Below are 7,307 nucleotides of genomic sequence, written 5' to 3'. Positions count from 1 at the left end.
AGCGCGGCGGCGGGAGGATCCGGGGCGGGGCCGGGCCGGGCCAGCCCCCGCGGCGGGGCGGGGCGGGGCGGTGGCGGGGCGGCACGCGGCGGCCCGGCCGCAGCACCTGGTTCACCGGACGCCCGGCGGGTGGGGGCGCCGCGGGGCAGCGCCGAGCGGGCGCGCCGGCTCCGCCGCCTACAGCGGCCCGGGACCCGATCGCGGGACAGCAGCGGAATGGCGGAGCGCAGCCGGGAGAGTCCGCTGGAGACGGAGACCCGAGCGCAGCCAGCCCCGAGCTCGGGCTCGGCGGTGCGGCAGGACCATGGCGCCAGCACGGTACAGGGAAGCCCGAATACGGCGGGGTGCTGATAACAAATTAGGGAGGATTCCGCCGGTCACGACAACCTGCTGGAACGCGACCTGTAATCTGCCTTTGAAACCGCCATGCCAGGGGAGAGCGCGAACGCAGTCCCCCACTACCACAAATTATGCAGTCGAGTTTCCCGCATTTGGGGAAATCGCAGGGGTCAGCACACCCGGAGTGCAGGGGATGAGCCTCGCCCTGGGAAAACCACCTGCCTGATCATGGTGTCTCCCCTGCCAGGTAAGTATGCCCCCACACCGCCCCCGCCGCACCACCGCGCGCACCACGCACGCTCACCACACGGACACGCCCCGACGACACACAACACCGCAGCCACCACGCGCCGCCTCACGCGCCCCACGCCTCCGCCACGCGCAGCGCCCACGCAGCGACCGCGCACGCCCGCGGCCGGCCGCGGCTTGGCGCGTGGGGCTCCAGGCAGGCCCCGCGCGGTGGCTGATCTGCATGGCCACGCCTCCCCCCGTACGGCCCCGCCCCTGTCGGCCCGCAGCGGCTCTGCCGGCAGCGGCGCGGTCCACGTGGCCCCGCCCCGCCGTGGGCAGGGGGGACCCGCCGACGGCCCGGCCCGGCCCGGCCCGGCCCGGCCCGGCTCGTCACAGGGTTTGAATTCCCGAATTTAGAAGACCCGGCAGAAGGACGGGGAATGCGCAACTGCCGCGCAACGGCCTCCGTGACCAGCGATTCGTGTCTGGCGGAGCCGGGCAGCAGAGCGAGCGTTGCCGAGGAAAGGGGGGGTTGGGGGGAACAAGCGTCGCCCCCCGCAAATGCGGGACCTGGGGAAACGTCCATCCCTGCGGCTCCTGCCCCTGGACCGTCGGGTACGTCCGTGGCTGGGCAGGACAGCGCAGGGTCAGCCGCTCCGACCGGCGGTGGCACGAGGGCTCCTGGCGTCCGAGGACACGCGGACACGTCCCTCATCCGCAGAGGGAGAGGATTTCTTACTGTTTCCTCCCCCATGGAGCTGGGTCCCTTCTAGGGGCCTTAAAAGCCTCTGCCCTTGAGAACGATGACGATCCGGGCACAGGGACGGGACGGGACGGGACGGGGATGGGTTCGGTGCCATCCTGCCGCGCCCCCCCTCCCTTGAACTGAAGCGCTGGAGGCAGCCACAGCGGCAGCGCTCGGGGTGGCGGGGTGGGTGCAGGGGAAGGGGCTGAGATGGCACCCAGACCCCCCCGAGGAACCTGGCCAGCGATGCTCAGCTCCCTCCACTGCCGGCACAAGGCTCTGGGTGCAGCCATCACAGCCGGCTGTTATGGATTTGTGCACGCCGGCCACTGTGACAGGGTCCGACCCTAGGATCCCGCTGGTTAAGGTAAAGTCCGAGTGAAGGTTTCCAATTCCTCTTTTATTGGTTCTTGGGTTACAGCTCGAGCTGGGTGCCTCCGGAGAGGGACCCCTACCCCAGATCACCCCCCCCAATTATACTCGTACCACCCAGCACTCGATCCCCAAGTCCAGTCGCTTAATTCTGGTCGGTGGTCTCTTGTTTTCTTACTGGTTTTCACTGTCGCTTGGCTGGCCGCCTTCTGGAGTGACCTCATTCTCTTGGAATTGTCTCCTTGGTCCTTATCTTCTTCATTCCGCTCGTATCTGCCGGATTCAGCCAGTTCTGTGTTTGCAGCATTAGTTTTATCAAAAAGTTTACTCTCGGTCAGCTCTTGCGGCCTAAGGCTTCAACTGCTTTAGCTACTAGTGCTAAACGGGACTATTCAGAGAGAAGAATACAGTCAATCAAATTTCTTCTCCAACCCCGGCACAGCCCCTTCGCTCTCGCGCCCCACAGGGCCCACCCCAGCCGGGGGGTGGCAGCTGCACCGCAGGATTGCTTTGCGCCAGACGTCTCTTCTGTGCCTGTCGCCCGGTTATTTCTCTGCTCCCAGTGTTAACCTGGGGTGGATGAGAGCGAGGGAGAGCTTTAGCGAAGCTACCGAGCTAATGGCCACGTCAGTAAAGTGTCAGCGTATCTCAAGACACAGCTGATCGGGTGCCTGGCTCGGCTGGGATGGAGTCACCTTTTGGCACAGCAGTTTTGGCAGTGCTGCGCTCTGCCCTGCACATGGCTGGCACAGGGCTGGTGATGCCCCACGCTTCCGCTGCTGGTGAGAGGTGCCGGCACTGCCCCAGGGCGTCCCCTGCACCCCCGAGCAGCAGCTAGGGTGGGCAAGGGCCCGGAGGGGACCCAGCCGGGACAGCCGACCCCAGGGGTATTGCACACCGTGTGCCGTCCTGCTCAGGGATAAAAGGGGAAAGGTAGGGGAAGGGTAGGGTGGTTCAGTTGGAAGGGACCTACAAGGATCATCTGGTCCAACTGCCTGACCGCTTCAGGGCTGACCACAAGTTAAAGCATGTCGTTAAGGGCATTGTCCAAATGCCTCTTAAACACTGACAGGCTTGGGGCACCGACCACCTCTCCAGGAAGCCTGATCCAGGGTTTGACCACCCTCTCGGTAAAGAAATGCTTCCTCATGTCCAGTCTGAACCTCCCCTGGCGCAGCTTTGAGCCATTCCCAGGCGTCCTGTCCCTGGATCCCAAGGAGAAGGGATCGGCACACCCCTCTCCACATCCCCTCCTCAGGAAGCTGTAGAGAGCAATGAGGACACCCCTCAGCCTCCTTCTCTCCAAACGAGACAAACCCAGAGTCCTCAGCCGCTCCTCAGAAGACATGCCTTCCAGCCCCGTCACCAGCTTTGTTGGCCTCCTCTGGACACCCTTCACATCCTTCTCAAATGGTGAGGGCCCAGAACTGCACACAGTACTTCACGTGAGGCTGCACCAACACTGAATACAGCGGGACAATCCCCTCTCTTGACTGGCTGGTTATGCTGTGTTTGATGCCCCCCAGGATGCGGTTTGCCCTCTGGGCTGCCAGGGCACACTGCTGGCTCCTATTGACCCTGCTGCTGACCAGCACCCCCAGATCCCTTTCTGTAGGGCTGCTCTCCAGACACTCCTCTCCCAGTTTAGACTTGTGCTTGGTGTTACTCTGTCCCAGGTGCGGAATCTGGCATTTGTTCTTGTTACATGTCATGCCGTTGATGATTGCCCAATGCCCCAGGCTACGTAGATCCCTCTGCGAGGCCTCCTGTCCCTCGAGAGAGTCAACAGTACCCCCCAGCTTGGTATCGTCAGCAAACTTGCTAACGGTGCCTTCAGCTCTTGCATCCAGATCGTTGATAAATATATTGAACAGCACTGGCCCTAGGATTGAGCCCGGAGGAACACCGCTGGTGACCAGTCTCCAGCCAGATGTAGCCCCATTCAGTGCAGCCCTTTGAGCCCTGCCCTCCAGCCAGTTCTTCACCCGGCGCTCCGTGAACCTGCTCATCCCACAGTTGGACAACTTGTCCAGAAGGATGCTGTGAGGGACAGGACCAAAAGCCTTACTGAAATCCAGAAAAGCCACATCTGCCGCCTTCCCTTCATCCACTGGGCGGGTGACCTTATCATAGAAGGGTATCAAAGTAGTTAGACAGGCCTTTCCCTTTGTGAACCCACGTTGACTGTGCCTGATGATGGCATTGTCCTTCAAATGCCTTTCAATAGCACCCAGTATGCTCTTCTCTGTAATTTTTCCAGGTGCTGAGGTTAGTCTCACCGGCCTGTAGTTTCCCGGATCTTCCCTCACGCCCTTCTTGTCAACTGGGATAACGTTGGCCAGCTTCCAGTCAGCGGGGACCTCCCCAGGCTCCCAAGACCTTTGGCAGATGATCGAGAGGGGACTTGCCATGACATCCGCCAGCTCCTTCAGTGCTCTGGGATGAACCCCATCAGGCCCCATGGACTTGTGGACATTCAGCCGATACAGCCGGTCCCTGACAACTGCAGTGTCCGCAAATGGAAAGCCACTGTTCCCGCAGCCGTGGTCCCCCAGCTCAGGGGACCGGGCAGCCCAAGGCCTATCAGCCTTATTAAAGACTGAGGCAAAAACCGCACTGAACACGTCTGCCTTTTCTTCACCCCTGTTTGCTAGGTGTCCATCTTCAACAAGTGTCGGTCCAACGTTTTCCTTAGGCCTCCTCTTGCTGTTAAGGGGCTTAAAAAAGCCTTTCTTGTCTGACGCGGCACTGGCCAGCGTCACCTCCAGCTGAGCTTTGGCCTTTCATGTTTTTTCCCCACACGTGCGAACCACACGGCCCCGTGATCCTCCTGTGAAGCCTGACCTCGCCTCCAGAGACGGTGCCGTGTCTTCTTCCCCCCGAGCTCCACGAGGAGGTCCCTGGTCGGCCCGGCTGGTCTCCCGCCCCGTGTGACTTGGGACACCCTGGGACTGCCGGCTCCCGGGCTTTTAAAGGTGGCTCCTAAAAACCGCCCCGCTCCCACGGGCTCCTGAGCCCTCGCAGGCAGGTTCCCCCGGGACGCTGCGCAGGGGCTCCCCGAGCAGCTTGAGGTTTGCTCTCCCGAAACCCCGGGGAGCCGCTCTGCTGCCCTTTTTTCTCTTTACACCGAAGATTGTAAACCCGACTGTTTCGCGGTCCCTGTGGCCAGGACAGCCCCCCCACCCCCCCGCGCCTCCCCGAGCCCTTCTCGGCACGCAGAGGGGGCCGGGAGGGCACCTTCCCGCCGGCTCCGGGGCTCCTGCCACCGGGACTCATCGCCATCAGACCCGTCGCCGGGACTTCCAGAGCGGCTCGTCCCAGCTGCCGCCGAGGCCGCTGCCGCGGGACGGGGGCGGGTGCTGCGGTGACGCCGTGCCGGCCTCCCGGCCGCGGTGAGACGAGCCCCGGTGCCCGCAGAGCGGCGGTGCCGGCAGAGCGGAGCGGCTCTCGGTGCGTGCCGGCTGCTCGCGGGGGGGCGCGGGGCAGCAGCCCCCGGCAGCGGCGCAGCGGGAGCGAAGACGTTCCGGGCAGAGGACGTCGGTCAATGCGCTGCCCGTTATGTACCGATCCCGGCGCTGGAAACTGAGCGGAGCCCCCTCCCCCGCCCCGCGCCCCCGTGCAGCGCCGCGCCCCGCCCCGCCGGCGCCGCTCCGGGCCGACAGGGGCGGGGCCGTACGGGGGGAGGCGTGGCCATGCAGATCAGCCACCGCGCGGGGCCTGCCTGGAGCCCCACGCGCCAAGCCGCGGCCGGCCGCGGGCGTGCGCGGTCGCCGCGTGGGCGCTGCGCGTGGCGGAGGCGTGGGGCGCGTGAGGCGGCGCGCGGTGGCTGTGGTGTTGTGTGTCGTCGGGGCGTGTCCGTGTGGTGAGCGTGCGTGGTGCGCGCGGTGGTGCGGCGGGGGCGGTGTGGGGGCATACTTACCTGGCAGGGGAGACACCATGATCAGGCAGGTGGTTTTCCCAGGGCGAGGCTCATCCCCTGCACTCCGGGTGTGCTGACCCCTGCGATTTCCCCAAATGCGGGAAACTCGACTGCATAATTTGTGGTAGTGGGGGACTGCGTTCGCGCTCTCCCCTGGCCCGGGCGGTGCAAGGACAGAGCTGAGCTGAGCTGAGCTGAGCGGGGCGGGGGCCCTTGGGGGTGGGCGGGGCCGTGGCGAGGCCAGAGCTGGTGGTTGATGGGGAGGAGGCGGCGCGGGTCGTATCGGCACTCGGCTGTTGGGGGTCCCGTTACCGGCGGGGCCGGTGCGGACCCGTTGCGGGGAGGTCCGGGCTCCGCTGCTCGTGCAGGGGTAGGCCCCGCGGTGGGTCCTCGGGGCGGGCAGGGCCGCAGGGTGCCGGGTGTAGGAGGCGGCCCCCGAGCGCGGGAGCCGTCGCGTCAGGAGCCAGGCGAGATGTCCCCAGGCAGGGAGGGGACTTCCTTTTTTCTCCCCACTACCGCTTAGTTCCGATCCTCGCCTGGAAAAACATGGAACCCGCCCGGCTCCTCCGGGCACCGCTGCGCCTCGGCCGTCCTCCGCTCCCCGCCTCGCTCCCGCTCCCCCCGACGGCGAGATCGCGGGCGACCGAGGCCGGGGCGTGACAGGCCCTGCCGTTCCTCCCGGCTCTTAACCTTCCCACCGCGGGGACCGGAGCCCTGCGCCGCGAGAGTCACCCCGCGCCCACCCGGGCCCCGGCTCTGCTCGTCCCGGGACGAACGACCGCCACCCACCCCGCTGCCACTGCTTCGTCCCCCCGCAACAGCCACCACCTCCGGCCTCGCCCGCCACCACCCCCCAACAGCCACCCCCAGGGTCAGCTCTGTCCTTGCACCGCCCGGGCCAGGGGAGAGCGCGAACGCAGTCCCCCACTACCACAAATTATGCAGTCGAGTTTCCCGCATTTGGGGAAATCGCAGGGGTCAGCACACCCGGAGTGCAGGGGATGAGCCTCGCCCTGGGAAAACCACCTGCCTGATCATGGTGTCTCCCCTGCCAGGTAAGTATGCCCCCACACCGCCCCCGCCGCACCACCGCGCGCACCACGCACGCTCACCACACGGACACGCCCCGACGACACACAACACCACAGCCACCACGCGCCGCCTCACGCGCCCCACGCCTCCGCCACGCGCAGCGCCCACGCAGCGACCGCGCACGCCCGCGGCCGGCCGCGGCTTGGCGCGTGGGGCTCCCGGCAGGCCCCGCGCGGTGGCTGATCTGCATGGCCACGCCTCCCCCCGTAAGGCCCCGCCCCTGTCGGCCCGCAGCGGCTCTGCCGGCAGCGGCGCGGTCCACGTGGCCCCGCCCCTGGCACCCCCCAGCGGGTTGGGGGAGCCACGCTGGGTGAGCTTCGGCCCCAGCCCCGCTGCCCCGGGGTATCCCCGGTGCCCTGGCTATGGAGCAGCAGGGGCCTCGGTTCCCCATGGGCCATATCATCCCGCCCGGGGCCGAGAGCCCCACACGGTGGGGCACCGTCTGCCCCCGGCACTGTCCCCGTAGGAAGGCATTGGCTCGGGACTCCCCTTGCCCAAGCTGACACAGGGCTGGTGCCAGGAGCACACGGCAGGGAGGGAGCCTGCTCCCCCGGCCCCGCCCGTGTCTCCTAACACACCCGGGGGGGCAGCAACTGGCAACACAGCTAG

At 66.2% G+C, this 7,307-nt stretch overlaps 3 non-coding genes across 3 annotated transcripts; 1 reads left to right on the top strand and 2 right to left on the bottom strand.

Moving 5' to 3' along the window:
* Positions 1–430: 430 nt before the first annotated feature.
* Positions 431–594, bottom strand: LOC143159154 (U1 spliceosomal RNA). The gene has a single exon (XR_012995145.1). It is a non-coding gene; the product is annotated as a U1 spliceosomal RNA (small nuclear RNA).
* A 5,004-nt stretch (positions 595–5,598) lies between these two features.
* Positions 5,599–5,762, top strand: LOC143159143 (U1 spliceosomal RNA). The gene has a single exon (XR_012995134.1). It is a non-coding gene; the product is annotated as a U1 spliceosomal RNA (small nuclear RNA).
* Positions 5,763–6,505: 743 nt separating this feature from the next.
* On the bottom strand, positions 6,506–6,669 carry LOC143159132 (U1 spliceosomal RNA). Its single transcript, XR_012995123.1, has one exon. It is a non-coding gene; the product is annotated as a U1 spliceosomal RNA (small nuclear RNA).
* Positions 6,670–7,307: the final 638 nt, after the last annotated feature.

The sequence above is a fragment of the Aptenodytes patagonicus genome, chromosome 3 (genome assembly GCF_965638725.1).
Source record: "Aptenodytes patagonicus chromosome 3, bAptPat1.pri.cur, whole genome shotgun sequence".
Lineage (NCBI taxonomy): Eukaryota > Metazoa > Chordata > Aves > Sphenisciformes > Spheniscidae > Aptenodytes > Aptenodytes patagonicus.
Note: the sequence above shows the minus strand (reverse complement) of the source record. Positions and strands in the feature narration are given on the sequence as shown.